This window comes from Coenobita brevimanus, chromosome 8, assembly GCF_032717465.1.
Source record: "Coenobita brevimanus isolate Jiangsu-jjx chromosome 8, ASM3271746v2, whole genome shotgun sequence".
Classification (NCBI taxonomy): Eukaryota; Metazoa; Arthropoda; class Malacostraca; order Decapoda; family Coenobitidae; genus Coenobita; species Coenobita brevimanus.
Genome location: NC_136961.1, coordinates 9,960,030 through 9,979,520, shown reverse-complemented (window position 1 = coordinate 9,979,520; position 19,491 = coordinate 9,960,030). Strand labels below are relative to the sequence as shown.

Genomic DNA, 19,491 nt, shown 5'->3' with positions numbered 1-19,491 from the left:
AACTGAGACGGAGTGAAGGCCTGTATGTTTAGCCGGATAATGTTGCTGTATATTAAAGCTGTGCCGGAATTACCGTCAGATGCAAAAGGCAACAACTGAAATTACTAGCTATATTAACTGTTCTATATTTAGGTACGAATTAGTCCACCGCTCAATTTTAGGCAACTACAGGTGGTCCATCTATTAATTCACGTGTGTTTAGGATCATTTAGTTCCAGTTCAGGTCCTTCACATTCAGGTTCAGCTACACCCACTACCATGAGATGTGATTTAATTTTATATGAAATACGCCAATTCAGCTTCATTCATGGTACTTCTAGTTCATCCATGCTCTTGACATCAATTCCGTTTCAGCCACGTCAGTGTCAGTTCAGTTCTATTACTCTCCCTGGTTTTTTCTCACCAACACCTCAGCTCCCCTTCCCTTTCCCATCTTTTTTAACCTCTCATCTTCCTTTCGAAACCACCTTTCCCACTCTCTTCTTTTGTTTTTGTATCCCCTCCTTTCCCTTCCAAAGCCACCCCTGTCCAACAGTTCCTTCCCAGTCCCTCATTGCTCCTCCCTCTCGCACTTTAGTATTTCTTTCACTGATGTATTCCCGACCTACTTACTTAAGTTGTCCGTCAAATACTCTATCATCCGGATCATTTTCCCCTCTTTAATTAGGTCACCCGAAAGCTGAAGAAAACTAATGGTAGATAAGAGGCATGATTTTTGGTTATGAGGAGAAACTAAACTTGACTCATGACTTCTAAAAGATAATCTTTTCCATCACTGCATTAGCATCGATGGTTCAGCGGCAGAATTCTCCCTTCCCACGCGGGAGGCCCTGGGTTGATTACCTGCCGATGCAAGTTTTAAGCAAATCGAAGTCAAGAAATGATGTAGAGGATGAATCACAGTGGACTTCATAATAAGGAAGGGCAACGTGGAGAGGAAACGTGTGTACTCCAGTGGGGCTTGTGTTTAATTCAAGACTTGTTTGTTCAGCAAATGTAAGGGGGCAGTGTAAAGCCTGACCCGTATTGAGACTGCTTACTCATGATGGGGAAGGTGACAGATTACATGACTGATTTGAGATAAGAGACCGAAGTTAAACCAGAATAAGCCGGCTTATTAAACAACGTTGGAGAGAGGTCTGAGCGCTTGAGGTTGATCTTAAAAGAAATGAAGCACTGTTTAGCCGGTGCGAAGAAATACCGAATCGACAGTCATCCATCGAATCGGCACCAAATCGGTACAGAATCGGCGCATTTAATACGAAAATATTGTCATTCTTATCACAGGATAGGTTTATTTACACCTAAGTATCTGAATTCGAGTCAAATTATTGCAGTTAATTTAGTTTATATGGTGATAAAGATTATAATATTTTGCAATTAAGAGTGCCAATTTGGTAAATGACCGCCGATTCTGTATTTCGTCACAACCGTCTTAACCTCCTCCACCTACCTCACCCCTTACATCTCCCCACCTCCATCCTTACCTAGCCCATCCATTTATTTTCCTCCATCCCTTCCTTGCTCCTCCCTCTCTTCCTCGAGTACTTTATTTCCTGCTGGTCTTTCATCATTCATTAGTTTGTTTTTTTCAAATGTTTGGCTCTGAGAGCTTTTTTTTTTTTTTTTTTTAAATTTAGGTTCTTTATTTACCATTCAGAACAATCCCCAACACTCTGGGAAACACTGTCCTTGAAGGCCAAGCACTGAAGGGTGTATGAGAGTAGGAGGAAGAAAAATAAATCGATATCTTATTGCATAGAAGGTATAGAAGAAATTATCATTACAAGCACAATAATAAACAAATCCATTCAATGGCACTTTCATGAAACAAAGATGTTACAGTCAATATCATGACATGTTTTAAGATGAGTAAAGTTGTACATAGATACACACGTATGTAAGTACTTATGCAGAGGCATATATGCACAACGTTGGCATACATTACACGGTAACCTACTGTAGGTTTCGAGTACATTCATGTATATATTTCACGCACATGTAGCCATAATCCACATACTGAATGTACAGTGATAGGTCGCAAATTTCAGTACATAAATATATGGGCATGTGTACAGGCGTGCATATATATATATATACATATGCATGCACATATACTGCATATATGCACACATACTGTACATACACGTATACTGTAGGTATCAATACATGTATGTATATATTGACGCACATGTAGCCATAGACGTATTGAATGTACAGGATAAGTACGCATTTATAAATATATGGACATGTGAACAGGAGTGCATAAATATACATATCCAACATGCACATATACTATATATGCTGTATTGATATATACAGATCTCTTTTCTTCATCTTTCGTTTAGTTATCCCTTAACTGCAGAAAACGAATGAAACATAATATAGGGCTGACTTTAGCTGAACTCTCGTTTCCGGGAGAAAGGAACCGTGATTCGGGACTTCTGCAGACCATCAAATTAGTGTTTTTCCCTATGGTTTCGTGAGCATCGGTGGTTCAGTGGTAGAATTCTCGCCTGCCACGCGGGAGGGCTGGGTTCGATTCCCGGCCGATGCACGTTTTGAACCCAATGAGTTCAAGATTATGTCTTGAACAATCAGGTGGTGAAGGAGTCTGGGATGGAAGAAAGAACTGGATATTTACGAAGGACATAGTGGAACAGGATCCTATGTGCTGAAAGGTGGCTTCAGGTGGAATGAAGGCCTGTATGTTCAGCAAGGATTAAGTAGTAGTGTTATGACATGAAGGTGGCGTGGTATGCAATACAGGATTGTTCGGAAAGTGTGTGCTGTCGGCTCGTTTGGCATTCAATGGAGGAATCCATTCTCCAGTAGAAGGTAACATAGTAAATTCACCCACAGAAAGAAGGGTCATCAATCCAAGCCTGTAGTGAATCCCGTCAATGCACGACAGTTATTCTGAAGAAGCAGACACATAATCAGTTTTCTAGTAACAGGAAAAGAAGGGTTTTGGGTTAGTGAGGTCCAGAGAGTTTGGAGTGTTATAGCCAGTTAGATCGTGCCTAACAGAAATTTCAGCCCCATTTTAGACAAGTGCCTGCTATTTAAGGACAGAACAAGATAATACAACATTTATACATCATTTCTTTTCCATTTCTTCAGTTAGCAACTGTTTTTACTACCGATCTCCTGTAGGAAGTAATCATTCCATATGATGTGTTGGCAATTTTGTGCCTGCCACTCCAGGAACTTAGATGTTTCGGAGGGTCGGGTGCGGCCTTAGATTGAGGACACATCTTTTGTCAATGACCTATTTTTTATGCAAAACTGAAGGGAGCCAAAGCCAAGAGCCCGCATAAATTATACTCTCAAGAGAGAGAGAGAGAGAGAGAGAGAGAGAGAGAGAGAGAGAGAGAGAGAGAGAGAAATTTAAGATCAGTTCATTTTGAGATGCAGCTGTGATGATGCAATAGACCAATATTGAGCCTAGGTAAGTTGACAGAGAATATGCAAGACTACCGGTATCGCTTAGCATGGAAGAAAGTCATGCAATTCAGTTGTCAAGAAAATATTAATAATTATAATATTCGTATTCAACAGGTTCCCTCTACAAGAAGTAGACCTTTGCCTTGCAGGAGGAACTGAGACGGAGTGAAGGCCTGTATGTTTAGCCGGATACTGTTGCAGAACATTAAAGCTGTACCGGAATTACCATCAGATTTAAAAGGCAACAACAACTGAAATTACTAGCAATATTAAATGTTCTATAATTAGGTACGAATTAGTGCACCGCTCAATTTTAGGCAACTACAGGAGGTCCATCTATTCCTTCACGTGTGTTTAGGTTCATTTAGGTCCAGTTCAGGTCCTTGACATTCAAGTTCAACTACACCCACTACCATGAGATGTGATTTAATTTTATATGAAATACGCCAATTCAGCTTCATTCATGGTACTTCTAGTTCATCCATGCTCTTGACATCAATTCCGTTTCAGCCACGTCAGTGTCAGTTCAGTTCTATTACTCTCCCTGGTTTTTTCTCACCAACACCTCAGCTCCCCTTCCCTTTCCCATCTTTTTTAACCTCTCATCTTCCTTTCGAAACCACCTTTCCCACTGTCTCCTTTTGTTTTTCTATCCTCCCCTTTCCCTTCCAAAGCCACCCCTGTCCAACAGTTCCTTCCCAGTCCCTCCCTGCTCCTCCCTCTCGCACTTTAGTATTTCTTTCACTGATGTATTCCCGACTTGCTTCCTTAAGTTGTCCGTCAAAGACTCTATCATCCGGATCATATTCCTCTCTTTAATTAGGTCACCCGAAAGCTGAAGAAAACTTATGGTAGATAAGAGGCATGATTTTTGGTTATCAGGAGAAACTAAACTTGACTCATGACTTCTAAAAGATAATCTTTTCCATCACTGCACTAGCATCGATGGTTCAGCGGCAGAATTCTCCCTTCCCACGCGGGAGGCCCTGGGTTGATTACCGGCCGATGCACGTTTTAAGCAAAACGAAGTCAAGAAATGATGTAGAGGATGAATAACAGTGGACTTCATAATAAGGAATGGCAACGTGGAGAGGAAACGTGTGTACTCCAGTGGGGCTTGTGTTTAATTCAAGACTTGTTTGTTCAGCAAATGTAAGGGGGTAGTGTAAAGCCTGACCCGTACTGAGACTGCTTACTAATGATGGGGAAGGTGACAGATTACGTGACTGATTTGAGATAAGAGACCGAAGTTAAACCAGAATAAAGTGGCTTATTAAACAACGTTGGAGAGAGGTCTGAACGCTTGAGGTTGATCTTAAAAGAAATGAAGCACTGTTTAGCCGGTGCGAAAAAATACCGAATCGACAGTCATCCATCGAATCGGCACCAAATCGGTACAGAATCGGCGAATTTAATACGAAAATATTGTCATTATTATCACTGGATAGGTTTATATACACCTAAGTATCTGAATTCGGGTCAAATTATTGCGGTTAATTTAATTTATATGGTGATAAAGATTATAATATTTTGCAATTAAGAGTGCCTATTTGGTAAATGACCGCCGATTCGGTATTTCGTCACAACCGTCTTATCCTCCTCCACCTACCTCACCCCTTACATCTCCCCACCTCCATCCTTACCTAGCCCATCCATTTATTTTCCTCCATCCCTTCCTTGCTCCTCCCTCTCTTCCTCGAGTACTTTATTTCCTGCTGGTCTTTCATCATTCATTAGTTTGTTTTTTTCACATGTTTGGCTAAGAGAGCTTTATTTATTTATTTTTTTTTCTTAAATTCAGGTTCTTTATTTACCATTCAGAACAATCCCCAACACTCTGGGAAACACTGTCGTTGAAGGCCAAGCACTGAAGGGTGTATGAGAGTAGGAGGAAGAAAAATAAATCGATATCTTATTGCATAGAAGGTATAGAAGAAATTATCATTACAAGCACAATAATAAACAAATCCATTCAATGGCACTTTCATGATACAAAGATGTTAGAGTCAATATCATGATATGTTTTAAGATGAGTAAAGTTGTACATAGATACACACGTATGTACGTACTTATGCAGAGAGAGGTATATTTGCACACATACATACACGTATACTGTAGGTATCAGTACATGTATGTATATATTCACGCACATGTTGCCATAGACATACTGAATGTACAGGATAGATACTCATTTATAAATATATGGGCATGTGTACAGGCGTGCATATATGTACAGTATATACATATCCAACATGCACCTATACTGTATATGATGTATTCATATATACAGATCTCTTTTCTTCATCTTTCGTTTAGTTATCCCTTAACTGCAGAATGCAGGTGAAACATAATATAGGGGTGACTTTAGCTGAACTCTCGTTTCGGGGAGAAAGCAACCGTGACTCGGGACTTTTTGAGACCGTCATATTAGCGTTTTTCTCTACGATTTCATGAGCATCGGTGGTTCAGTGGTAGAATTCTCGCCTGCCACGCGGGAGGGCTGGGTTCGATTCCCGGCCGATGCACGTTTTGAACCCAATGAGTTCAAGATTATGTCTTGAACAATCAGGTGGTGAAGGAGTCTGGGATGGAAGAAAGAACTGGATATTTACAAAGGACATAGTGGAACAGGATCCTATGTGCTGAAAGGTGGCTTCAGGTGGAATGAAGGCCTGTATGTTCAGCTAGGATTAAGTAGTAGTGTTATGACATGAAGGTGGCGTGGTATGCAATACAGGATTGTTCGGAAAGTGTGTGGTGTCGGCTGGTTTTGCATTCAATGGAGGAATCCATTCTCCAGTAGAAGGTAACATAGTAAATTCACCCACAGAAAAAAGGGTCATCAATCCAAGCCTGTAGTGAATCCGGTCAATGCACGACAGTTATTCTGAAGAAGCAGACACATAATCAGTTTTCTAGTAACAGGAAAAGAAGGGTTTTGGGTTAGTGAGGTCCAGAGAGTTTGGAGTGTTATAGCCAGTTAGATCGTGCCTAACAGAAATTTCAGCCCCATTTTAGACAAGTGCCTGCTATTTAAGGACAGAACAAGATAATACAACATTTATACATCATTTCTTTTCCATTTCTTCAGTTAGCAACTGTTTTTACTACCGATCTCCTGTAGGAAGTAATCATTCCATATGATGTGTTGGCAATTTTGTGCCTGCCACTCCAGGAACTTAGATGTTTCGGAGGGTCGGGTGCGGCCTTGGATTGAGGACACATCTTTTGTCAATGACCTATTTTTTATGCAAAACTGAAGGGAGCCAAAGCCAGGAGCCCGAATAAATTATACTCTCAAGAGAGAGAGAGAGAGAGAGAGAGAGAGAGAGAGAGAGAGAGAGAAATTTAAGATCAGTTCATTTTGAGATGCAGCTGTGATGCAATAGACCAATATTGAGCCTAGGTAAGTTGATAGAGAATATGTAAGACTACCGGTATCGCTTAGCATGGAAGAAAGTCATGCAATTCAGTTGTCAAGAAAATGTTAATAATTATAATATTCGTATTCAACAGGTTCCCTCTACAAGAAGTAGACCATTGCCTTGCAGGGGGAACTGAGACGGAGTGAAGGCCTGTATGTTTAGCCGTATACTGTTGCAGAATATTAAAGCTGTGCCGGAATTACCGTGAGATTGAAATGGCAACAACAACTGAAATTACTAGCAATATTAAACGTTCTATATTGAGGTACGAATTAGTCCACCGTTCAATTTTAGGCAACTACAGGAGGTCCATCTATTCCTTCACGCATGTTTAGGTTCATTTAGGTCCAGTTCAGGTCCTTCACATTCAGGTTCACCTACACCAACTACCATGAGATGTGATTTAATTTTATATGAAATACGCTAATTCAGCTTCATTCATGGTACTTCTAGTTCATCCATGCTCTTGACATCAATTCCGTTTCAGCCACGTCAGTGTCAGTTCAGTTCTATTTCTCTCTCTGTTTTTTTCTCACCAACACCTCAGCTCCCCTTCCCTTTCCCATCTTTTTTAACCTCTCATCTTCCTTTCGAAACCACCTTTCCCACTCTCTCCTTTTGTTTTTCTATCCCCCCCTTTCCCTTCCAAAGCCACCCCTGTCCAACAGTTCCTTCCCAGTCCCTCCCTGCTCCTCCCTCTCGCACTTCAGTATTTCTTTTACTGATGTATTCCCGGCCTACTTACTTAAGTTGTCCGTCAAATACTCTATCATCCGGATCATTTTCCCCTCTTTAATTAGGTCACCCGAAAGCTGAAGAAAACTTATGGTAGATAAGAGGCATGATTTTTGGTTATGAGGAGAAACTAAACTTGACTCATGACTTCTAAAAGATAATCTTTTCCATCACTGCATTAGCATCGATGGTTCAGCGGCAGAATTCTCCCTTCCCACGCGGGAGGCCCTGGGTTGATTTCCGGCCGATGCACGTTTTAAGCAAAACGAAGTCAAGAAATGATGTAGAGGATGAATAACAGTGGACTTCATAATAAGGAAGGGCAACGTGGAGAGGAAACGTGTGTACTCCAGTGGGGCTTGTGTTTAATTCAAGACTTGTTTGTTCAGCAAATGTAAGGGGGCAGTGTAAAGCCTGACCCGTATTGAGACTGCTTACTCATGATGGGGAAGGTGACAGATTACATGACTGATTTGAGATAAGAGACCGAAGTTAAACCAGAATAAGCTGGCTTATTAAACAACGTTGGAGAGAGGTCTGAACGCTTGAGGTTGATCTTAAAAGAAATGAAGCACTGTTTAGCCGGTGCGAAAAAATACCGAATCGACAGTCATCCATCGAATCGGCACCAAATCGGTACAGAATCGGCGCATTTAATACGAAAATATTGTCATTATTATCACAGGATAGGTTTATATACACCTAAGTATCTGAATTCGGGTCAAATTATTGCGGTTAATTTAATTTATATGGTGATAAAGATTATAATATTTTGCAATTAAGAGTGCCTATTTGGTAAATGACCGCCGATTCGGTATTTCGTCACAACCGTCTTAACCTCCTCCACCTACCTCACCCCTTACATCTCCCCACCTCCATCCTTACCTAGCCCATCCATTTATTTTCCTCCATCCCTTCCTTGCTCCTCCCTCTCTTCCTCGAGTACTTTATTTCCTGCTGGTCTTTCATCATTCATTAGTTTGTTTTTTTCAAATGTTTGGCTCTGAGAGCTTTTTTTTTTTTTTTTTTTTTTTTTTCTTAAATTTAGGTTCTTTATTTACCATTCAGAACAATCCCCAACACTCTGGGAAACACTGTCCTTCAAGGCCTAGCACTGAATGGTGTATGAGAGTAGGAGGAAGAAAAATAAATCGATATCTTATTGCATAGAAGGTATAGAAGAAATTATCATTACAAGGACAATAATAAACAAATCCATTCAATTGCACTTTCATGATACAAAGATGTTACTGTCAATATCATGACATGTTTTAAGATGAGTAAAGTTGTACATAGATACACACCTATGTACGTACTTATGCAGAGAGAGGCATATATGCACACATACCTACACGTATACTGTAGGTATCAGTACATCTAAGTATATATTCACGCACATGTAGCCATAGACATACTGAATGTACAGGATAGGTACGCATTTATAAATATATGGGACTGTGTACAGACGTGCATATATATACATATGTAACATGCACATATACTATATATGATGTATTCATATATACAGATATCTTTTCTTCATCTTTCTTTTAGTTATCCCTTAACTGCAGAAAACAAATGAAACATAATATAGGGCTGACTTTAGCTGAACTCTTGTTTCGGGGAGAAAGCAACCGTGATTCGGGACTTCTGGAGATCGTCAAATTAGCGTTTTTCCCTACGATTACATGAGCATCGGTGGTTCAGTGGTAGAATTCTCGCCTGCCACGCGGGAGGCCCGGGTTCGATTCCCGGCCGATGCACGTTTTGAACCCAATGCGTTCAAGATTATGTCTGGAACAATCAGGTGGTGAAGGAGTCTGGGATGGAAGAAAGGACTGGATATTTAGGAAGGACATAGTGGAACAGGATCCTATGTGCTGAAAGGTGGCTTCAGGTGGAATGAAGGCCTGTATGTTCAGCAAGGATTAAGTAGTAGTGTTATGACATGAAGGTGGCGTGGTATGCAATACAGGATTGTTGGGAAAGTGTGTGCTGTCGGCTCGTTTGGCATTCAGTGGAGGAATCCATTCTCCAGTAGAAGGTAACATAGTAAATTCACCCACAGAAAGAAGGGTCATCAATCCAAGCCTGTAGTGAATCCCGTCAATGAACGACAGTTATTCTGAAGCAGCAGAGACATAATCAGTTTTCTAGTAACAGCAAAAGAAGTGTTTTGAGTTAGTGAGGTCCAGAGAGTTAGGAGTGTTATAGCCGGTTAGATCGTGCCTAACAGAAATTTCAGCCCCATTTTAGACAAGTGCCTGCTATTTAAGGACAGAACAAGATAATACAACATTGATACATCATTTCTTTTCCATTTCTTCAGGTAGCAACTGTTTTTACTACCGATCTCCTGTAGGAAGTAACGATTCCATATGATGTGTTGACAATTTTGTGCCTGCCATTCCAGGAACTTAGATGTTTCGGAGGGTGGGGTGCGGCCTTGGATTTAGGACACATCTTTTGTCAATGACCTATTTTTTAATGCAAAACTGAAGGGAACCAAAGCCAGGAGCCCGAATAAATTATAATCTCAAGAGAGAGAGAGAGAGAGAGAGAGAGAGAGAGAGAGAGAGAAATTTAAGATCAGTTCATTTTGAGATGCAGCTGTGATGATGCAATAGACCAATATTGAGCCTAGGTAAGTTGACAGAGAATATGCAAGACTACCGGTATCGCTTAGCATGGAAGAAAGTCATGCAATTCAGTTGTCAAGAAAATATTAATAATTATAATATTCGTATTCAACAGGTTCCCTCTACAAGAAGTAGACCTTTGCCTTGCAGGAGGAACTGAGACGGAGTGAAGGCCTGTATGTTTAGCCGGATAATGTTGCAGAATATTAAAGCTGTGCCGGAATTACTGTCAGATGCAAAAGGCAACAACTGAAATTACTAGCTATATTAATTGTTCTATATTTAGGTACGAATTAGTCCACCGCTCAATTTTAGGCAACTACAGGAGGTCCATCTATTCCTTCACGTGTGTTTAGGTTCATTTAGGTCCAGTTCAGGTCCTTCACATTCAGGTTCAGCTACACCCACTACCATGAGATGTGATTTAATTTTATATGAAATACGCCATTTCAGCTTCATTCATGGTACTTCTAGTTCATCCATGCTCTTCACATCAATTCCGTTTCAGCCACGTAGTGTCAGTTCAGCTCTATTACTCTCCCTGGTTTTTTCTCACCAACACCTCAGCTCCCCTTCCCCTTCACATCTTTCTTAACCTCTCATCTTCCTTTCGAAACCACCTTTCCAACTCTCTCTTTTTGTTTTTCTATCCCCCCCTTTCCTTCCAAAGCCACCCCTGTGCAACAGTTTCTTCCCAGTCCCTCCCTGCTATTCCCTCTCGCACTTTAGAATTTCTTTCACTGATGTATTCCCGACCTGCGTACTTAAGTTGTCCGTCAAATACTCTATCATCCGGATCATTTTCCCCTCTTTAATTAGGTCACCCGAAAGTTGAAGAAAACTTATGGTAGATAAGAGGCATGATTTTTGGTTATGAGGAGAAACTAAACTTGACTCATGACTTCTAAAAGATAATCTTTTCCATCACTGCATTAGCATCGATGGTTCAGCGGCAGAATTCTCCCTTCCCACGCGGGAGACCATGGGTTGATTACCGGCCGATGCACGTTTTAAGCAAAACGAAGTCAAGAAATGATGTAGAGGATGAATAACAGTGGACTTCATAATAAGGAAGGGCAACGTGGAGAGGAAACGTGTGTACTCCAGTGGGGCTTGTGTTTAATTCAAGACTTGTTTGTTCAGCAAATGTAAGGGGGCAGTGTAAAGCCTGACCCGTATTGAGACTGCTTACTCATGATGGGGAAGGTGACAGATTACATGACTGATTTGAGATAAGAGACCGAAGTTAAACCAGAATAAGCCGGCTTATTAAACAACGTTGGAGAGAGGTCTGAGCGCTTGAGGTTGATCTTAAAAGAAATGAAGCACTGTTTAGCCGGTGCGAAGAAATACCGAATCGACAGTCATCCATCGAATCGGCACCAAATCGGTACAGAATCGGCGCATTTAATACGAAAATATTGTCATTATTATCACAGGATAGGTTTATATACACCTAAGTATCTGAATTCGGGTCAAATTATTGCGGTTAATTTAATTTATATGGTGATAAAGATTATAATATTTTGCAATTAAGAGTGCCAATTTGGTAAATGACCGCCGATTCGGTATTTCGTCACAACCGTCTTAACCTCCTCCACCTACCTCACCCCTTACATCTCCCCACCTCCATCCTTACCTAGCCCATCCATTTATTTTCCTCCATCCCTTCCTTGCTCCTCCCTCTCTTCCTCGAGTACTTTATTTCCTGCTGGTCTTTCATCATTCATTAGTTTGTTTTTTTCAAATGTTTGGCTCTGAGAGCTTTTTTTTTTTTTTCTTTCTTTTTTCTTAAATTTAGGTTCTTTATTTACCATTCAGAACAATCCCCAACACTCTGGGAAACACTGTCCTTCAAGGCCAAGCACTGAATGGTGTATGAGAGCAGGAGGAAGAAAAATAAATCGATATCTTATTGCATAGAAGGTATAGAAGAAATTATTATTACGAGCAAAATAATAAACAAATCCATTCAATGGCACTTTCATGATACAAAGATGTTACAGTCAATATCATGACATGTTTTAAGATGAGTAAAGTTGTACATAGATACACACCTATGTACGTACTTATGCAGAGAGAGGCATATATGCACACATACCTACACGTATACTGTAGGTATCAGTACATCTAAGTATATATTCACGCACATGTAGCCATAGACATACTGAATGTACAGGATAGGTACGCATTTATAAATATATGGGACTGTGTACAGACGTGCATATATATACATATGTAACATGCACATATACTATATATGATGTATTCATATATACAGATATCTTTTCTTCATCATTCGTTTAGTTATCCCTTAATTGCAGACAGCGAATGAAACATAATATAGGGCTGACTTTAGCTGAATTCTCGTTTCGGGGAGAAAGCAACCGTGTTTCGGGACTTCTGGAGACCGTGAAATTAGCGTTTTTCCCTACGATTACATGAGCATCGGTGGTTCAGTGGTAGAATTCTCGCCTGCCGGGTTCGATTCCCGGCCGATGCACGTTTTGAACCCAATGCGTTCAAGATTATGTCTGGAACAATCAGGTGGTGATGGAGTCTGGGATGGAAGAAAGGACTGGATATTTAGGAAGGACATAGTGGAACAGGATCCTATGTGCTGAAAGGTGGCTTCAGGTGGAATGAAGGCCTGTATGTTCAGCAAGGATTAAGTAGTAGTGTTATGACATGAAGGTGGCGTGGTATGCAATACAGGATTGTTGGGAAAGTGTGTGCTGTCGGCTCGTTTGGCATTCAGTGGAGGAATCCATTCTCCAGTAGAAGGTAACATAGTAAATTCACCCACAGAAAGAAGGGTCATCAATCCAAGCCTGTAGTGAATCCCGTCAATGCACGACAGTTATTCTGAAGCAGCAGAGACATAATCAGTTTTCTAGTAACAGCAAAAGAAGGGTTTTGGGTTAGTGAGGTCCAGAGAGTTAGGAGTGTTATAGCCGGTTAGATCGTGCCTAACAGAAATTTCAGCCCCATTTTAGACAAGTGCCTGCTATTTAAGGACAGAACAAGATAATACAACATTTATACATCATTTCTTTTCCATTTCTTCAGTTAGCAACTGTTTTTACTACCGATCTCCTGTAGGAAGTAATCATTCCATATGATGTGTTGGCAATTTTGTGCCTGCCACTCCAGGAACTTAGATGTTTCGGAGGGTGGGGTGCGGCCTTGGATTGAGGACACATCTTTTGTCAATGACCTATTTTTTAATGCAAAACTGAAGGGAGCCAAAGCCAGGAACCCGAATAAATTATACTCTCAAGAGAGAGAGAGAGAGAGAGAGAGAGAGAGAGAGAGAGAGAGAAATTTAAGATCAGTTCATTTTGAGATGCAGCTGTGATGATGCAATAGACCAATATTGAGCCTAGGTAAGTTGACAGAGAATATGCAAGACTACCGGTATCGCTTAGCATGGAAGAAAGTCATGGAATTCAGTTGTCAAGAAAATATTAACAATTATAATATTCGTATTCAACAGTTTCCCTCTACAAGAAGTAGACCTTTGCCTTGCAGGAGGAACTGAGACGGAGTGAAAACCTGTATGTTTAGCCGGATACTGTTGCAGAATATTAAAGCTCTGCCGGAATTATCGTCAGATTCAAAAGGCAACAAGAACTGAAATTACTAGCAATATTAAATGTTCTATATTTAGGTACGAATTAGTCCACCGCTCACTTTTAGGCAACTACAGGAGGTCCATCTATTCCTTCACGTGTGTTTAGGTTCATTTAGGTCCAGTTCAGGTCCTTGACATTCAGGTTCAGCTACACCCACTACCATGAGATGTGATTTAATTTTATATGAAATACGCCAATTCAGCTTCATTCATGGTACTTCTAGTTCATCCATGCTCTTGACATCAATTCCGTTTCAGCCACGTCAGTGTCAGTTCAGTTCTATTACTCTCCCTGGTTTTTTCTCACCAACACCTCAGCTCCCCTTCCCCTTCCCATCTTTCTTAACCTCTCATCTTCCTTTCGAAACCACCTTTCCCACTCTCTCCTTTTGTTTTTCTATCCTCCCCTCTCCCTTCCAAAGCCACCCCTGTCCAACAGTTCCTTCCCAGTCCCTCCCTGCTCCTCCCTCTCGCACTTTAGTATTTCTTTCACTGATGTATTCCCGACCTGCTTACTTATGTTGTCCGTCAAATACTCTATCATCCGGATCATTTCCCCCTCTTTAATTAGGTCACCCGAAAGCTGAAGAAAACTTATGGTAGATAAGAGGCATGATTTTTGGTTATGAGGAGAAACTAAACTTGACTCATGACTTCTAAAAGATAATCTTTTCCATCACTGCATTAGCATCGATGGTTCAGCGGCAGAATTCTCCCTTCCCACGCGGGAGGCCCTGGGTTGATTACCGGCCGATGCACGTTTTAAGCAAAACGAAGTCAAGAAATGATGTAGAGGATGAATAACAGTGGACTTCATAATAAGGAAGGGCAACGTGGAGAGGAAACGTGTGTACTCCAGTGGGGCTTGTGTTTAATTCAAGACTTGTTTGTTCAGCAAATGTAAGGGGGCAGTGTAAAGCCTGACCCGTATTGAGACTGCTTACTCATGATGGGGAAGGTGACAGATTACATGACTGATTTGAGATAAGAGACCGAAGTTAAACCAGAATAAGCTGGTTTATTAAACAACGTTGGAGAGAGGTATGAACGCTTGAAGTTGATCTTAAAAGAAATGAAGCACAGTTTAGCCGGAGCGAAAAAATACCGAATCGACAGTCATCCATCGAATCGGCACCAAATCGGTACAGAATCGGTGCATTTAATACGAAAATATTGTCATTCTTATCACAAGATAGGTTTATATACACCTAAGCATCTGAATTCGGGTCAAATTATTGCGGTTAATTTAATTTATATAGTGATAAAGATTATAATATTTTGTAATTAAGAGTGCCAATTTGGTAAATAACCGCCCATTCGGTATTTCGTCACAACCGTCTTAACCTTCTCCACCTACCTCACCCCGTACATCTCCCCACCTTCATCCTTACCTAGCCCATCCATTTATTTTCCTCCATCCCTTCCTTGCTCCTCCCTCCCATCCTCGAGTACTTTATTTCCTGCTGGTCTTTCATCATTCATTAGTTTGTTTTTTTCAAATGCTTGACTCTGAGAGCTTTTTTTTTTTTTTTCTTAAATTTAGGTTCTTTATTTACCATTCAGAACAATCCCCAACACTCTGGGAAACACTGTCCTTCAAGGCCAAGCACTGAATGGTGTATGAGAGTAGGAGGAAGAAAAATAAATCGATATCTTATTGCATAGAAGGTATAGAAGAAATTATCATTACAAGCAAAATAATAAACAAATCCATTCAATGGCACTTTCATGATACAAAGATGTTACAGTCAATATCATGACATGTTTTAAGATGAGTAAAGTTGTACATAGATACACACGTATGTACGTACTTATGCAGAGAGAGGCATATATGCACACATACATACACGTATACTGTAGGTATCAGTACATCTAAGTATATATTCACGCACATGTAGCCATAGACATACTGAATGTACAGGATAGGTACGCATTTATAAATATATGGGCATGTGTACAGGCGTGCATATATATACATATGCAACATGCACATATACTATATATGATGTATTCATATATACAGATCTCTTTTCTTCATCTTTCGTTTAGTTATCCCTTAACTGCAGAAAACGAATGAAACATAATATAGGGCTGACTTTAGCTGAACTCTCGTTTCGGGGAGAAAGCAACCGTGATTCGGGACTTCTGGAGACCGTCAAATTAGCGTTTTTCCCTACGATTACATGAGCATCGGTGGTTCAGTGGTAGAATTCTCGCCTGCCACGCGGGAGGCCCGGGTTCGATTCCCGGCCGATGCACGTTTTGAACCCAATGAGTTCAAGATTATGTCTTGAACAATCAGGTGGTGAAGGAGTCTGGGATGGAAGAAAGGACTGGATATTTAGGAAGGACATAGTGGAACAGGATCCTATGTGCTGAAAGGTGGCTTCAGGTGGATTGAAGGCCTGTATGTTCAGCAAGGATTAAGTAGTAGTGTTATGACATGAAGGTGGCGTGGTATGCAATACAGGATTGTTGGGAAAGTGTGTGCTGTCGGCTCGTGTGGCATTCAGTGGAGGAATCCATTCTCCAGTAGAAGGTAACATAGTAAATTCACCCACAGAATGAAGGGTCATCAATCCAAGCCTGTAGTGAATCCCGTCAATGAACGACAGTTATTCTGAAGCAGCAGAGACATAATCAGTTTTCTAGTAACAGCAAAAGAAGTGTTTTGAGTTAGTGAGGTCCAGAGAGTTAGGAGTGTTATAGCCGGTTAGATCGTGCCTAACAGAAATTTCAGCCCCATTTTAGACAAGTGCCTGCTATTTAAGGACAGAACAAGATAATACAACATTGATACATCATTTCTTTTCCATTTCTTCAGGTAGCAACTGTTTTTACTACCGATCTCCTGTAGGAAGTAACGATTCCATATGATGTGTTGACAATTTTGTGCCTGCCATTCCAGGAACTTAGATGTTTCGGAGGGTGGGGTGCGGCCTTGGATTTAGGACACATCTTTTGTCAATGACCTATTTTTTAATGCAAAACTGAAGGGAACCAAAGCCAGGAGCCCGAATAAATTATAATCTCAAGAGAGAGAGAGAGAGAGAGAGAGAGAGAGAGAGAGAGAGAGAGAGAGAAATTTAAGATCAGTTCATTTTGAGATGCAGCTGTGATGATGCAATAGACCAATATTGAGCCTAGGTAAGTTGATAGAGAATATGCAAGACTACCGGTATCGCTTAGCATGGAAGAAAGTCATGCAATTCAGTTGTCAAGAAAATGTTAATAATTATAATATTCGTATTCAACAGGTTCCCTCTACAAGAAGTAGACCTTTGCCTTGCAGGGGGAACTGAGACGGAGTGAAGGCCTGTATGTTTAGCCGGATAATGTTGCAGAATATTAAAGCTGTGCCGGAATTACTGTCAGATGCAAAAGGCAACAACTGAAATTACTAGCAATATTAATAGATGGAGGTCCATCTATTCCTTCACGTGTGTTTAGGTTCATTTAGGTCCAATTCAGGTCCTTCACATTCAGGTTCAGCTACACCCACTACCATGAGATGTGATTTAATTTTATATGAAATACGCCAATTCAGCTTCATTCATGGTACTTCTAGTTCATCCATGCTCTTGACATCAATTCCTTTTCAGCCACGTCAGTGTCAGTTCAGTTCTATTACTCTCCCTGGTTTTTTCTCACCAACACCTCAGCTCCCCTTCCCTTTCCCATCTTTTTTAACCTCTCATCTTCCTTTCGAAACCACCTTTCCCACTCTCTCCTTTTGTTTTTCTAAACCCCCCTTTTCCTTCCAAAGCCACCAATGTCCAACAGTTCCTTCCCAGTCCCTCCCTGCTCCTCCCTCTCGCACTTTAGTATTTCTTTCACTGATGTATTCCCGACCTGCTTACTTAAGTTGTCCGTCAAATACTCTATCATCCGGATCATTTTCCCCTCTTTAATTAGGTCACCCGAAAGCTGAAGAAAACTTATGGTAGATCAGAGGCATGATTTTTGGTTATGAGGAGAAACTAAACTTGACTCATGACTTCTAAAAGATAATCTTTTCCATCACTGCACTAGCATCGATGGTTCAGCGGCAGAATTCTCCCTTCCCACGCGGGAGGCCCTGGGTTGATTACCGGCCGATGCACGTTTTAAGCAAAACGAAGTCAAGAAATGATGTAGAGGATGAATAACAGTGGACTTCATAATAAGGAATGGCAACGTGGAGAGGAAACGTGTGTACTCCAGTGGGGCTTGTGTTTAATTCAAGACTTGTTTGTTCAGCAAATGTAAGGGGGTAGTGTAAAGCCTGACCCGTATTGAGACTGCTTACTAATGATGGGGTAGGTGACAGATTACATGACTGATTTGAGATAAGAGACCGAAGTTAAACCAGAATAAGCTGGTTTATTAAACAACATTGGAGAGAGGTATGAACGCTTGAAGTTGATCTTAAAAGAAATGAAGCACAGTTCAGCCGGTGCGAAAAAATACCGAATCGACAGTCATCCATCGAATCGGCACCAAATCGGTACAGAATCGGCGCATTTAATACGAAAATATTGTCATTCTTATCACAAGATAGGTTTATATACACCTAAGTATCTGAATTCGGGTCAAATTATTGCGGTTAATTTAATTTATATGGTGATAAAGATTATAATATTTTGCAATTAAGAGTGCCTATTTGGTAAATGACCGCCGATTCGGTATTTCGTCACAACCGTCTTATCCTCCTCCACCTACCTCACCCCTTACATCTCCCCACCTCCATCCTTACCTAGCCCATCCATTTATTTTCCTCCATCCCTTCCTTGCTCCTCCCTCCCATCCTCGAGTACTTTATTTCCTGCTGGTCTTTCATCATTCATTAGTTTGTTTTTTTCAAATGCTTGACTCTGAGAGCTTTTTTTTTTTTTTTTTTTTTTTTTCTTAAATTCAGGTTCTTTATTTACCATTCAGAACAATCCCCAACACTCTGGGAAACACTGTCGTTGAAGGCCAAGCACTGAAGGGTGCATGAGAACGGGAAGAAGAAAAATAAATCGATATCTTATTGCACAGAAGGTATAAAAGAAATTATCATTTCAAGCATAATAATAAAAAAATCCATTCAATGGCACTTTCATGATACAAAGATGTTACAGTCAATATCATGTCATGTTTTAAGATGAGTAAAGTTGTACATAGATACACACGTATGTACGTACTTATCAGAGAGAGGCATATATGCACACATACATACACGTATACTGTAGGTATCAGAACATCTATGTATATCTTCACGCACATGTAGCCATAGACATACTGAATGTACAGGATAGGTACGCATTTATAAATATATGGGCATGTGTACAGGCGTGCATATATATACATATCCAACATGCACATATACTATATATGATGTATTCATATATACAGATCTCTTTTCTTCATCTTTCGTTTAGTTATCCCTTAACTGCAGAAAACGAATGAAACATAATATAGGGCTGACTTTAGCTGAACTCTCGTTTCGGGGAGAAAGCAACCGTGACTCGGGACTTTTGGAGACCGTCATATTAGGGTTTTTCCGTACGATTTCATGAGCATCGGTGGTTCAGTGGTAGAATTCTCGCCTGCCACGCGGGAGGCCCGGGTTCGATTCCCGGCCGATGCA

General features: G+C 40.6%; 5 non-coding genes across 5 annotated transcripts; all 5 read left to right on the top strand.

The window, feature by feature from the left end:
- Positions 1–2,486: 2,486 nt before the first annotated feature.
- TRNAG-GCC (transfer RNA glycine (anticodon GCC)) lies at positions 2,487–2,557 on the top strand. The gene has a single exon. It is a non-coding gene; the product is annotated as a tRNA-Gly (tRNA).
- A 3,344-nt stretch (positions 2,558–5,901) lies between these two features.
- TRNAG-GCC (transfer RNA glycine (anticodon GCC)) lies at positions 5,902–5,972 on the top strand. The gene has a single exon. It is a non-coding gene; the product is annotated as a tRNA-Gly (tRNA).
- A 3,327-nt stretch (positions 5,973–9,299) lies between these two features.
- TRNAG-GCC (transfer RNA glycine (anticodon GCC)) lies at positions 9,300–9,370 on the top strand. The gene has a single exon. It is a non-coding gene; the product is annotated as a tRNA-Gly (tRNA).
- Positions 9,371–16,067: 6,697 nt separating this feature from the next.
- On the top strand, positions 16,068–16,138 carry TRNAG-GCC (transfer RNA glycine (anticodon GCC)). Its single transcript has one exon. It is a non-coding gene; the product is annotated as a tRNA-Gly (tRNA).
- A 3,282-nt stretch (positions 16,139–19,420) lies between these two features.
- On the top strand, positions 19,421–19,491 carry TRNAG-GCC (transfer RNA glycine (anticodon GCC)). Its single transcript has one exon. It is a non-coding gene; the product is annotated as a tRNA-Gly (tRNA).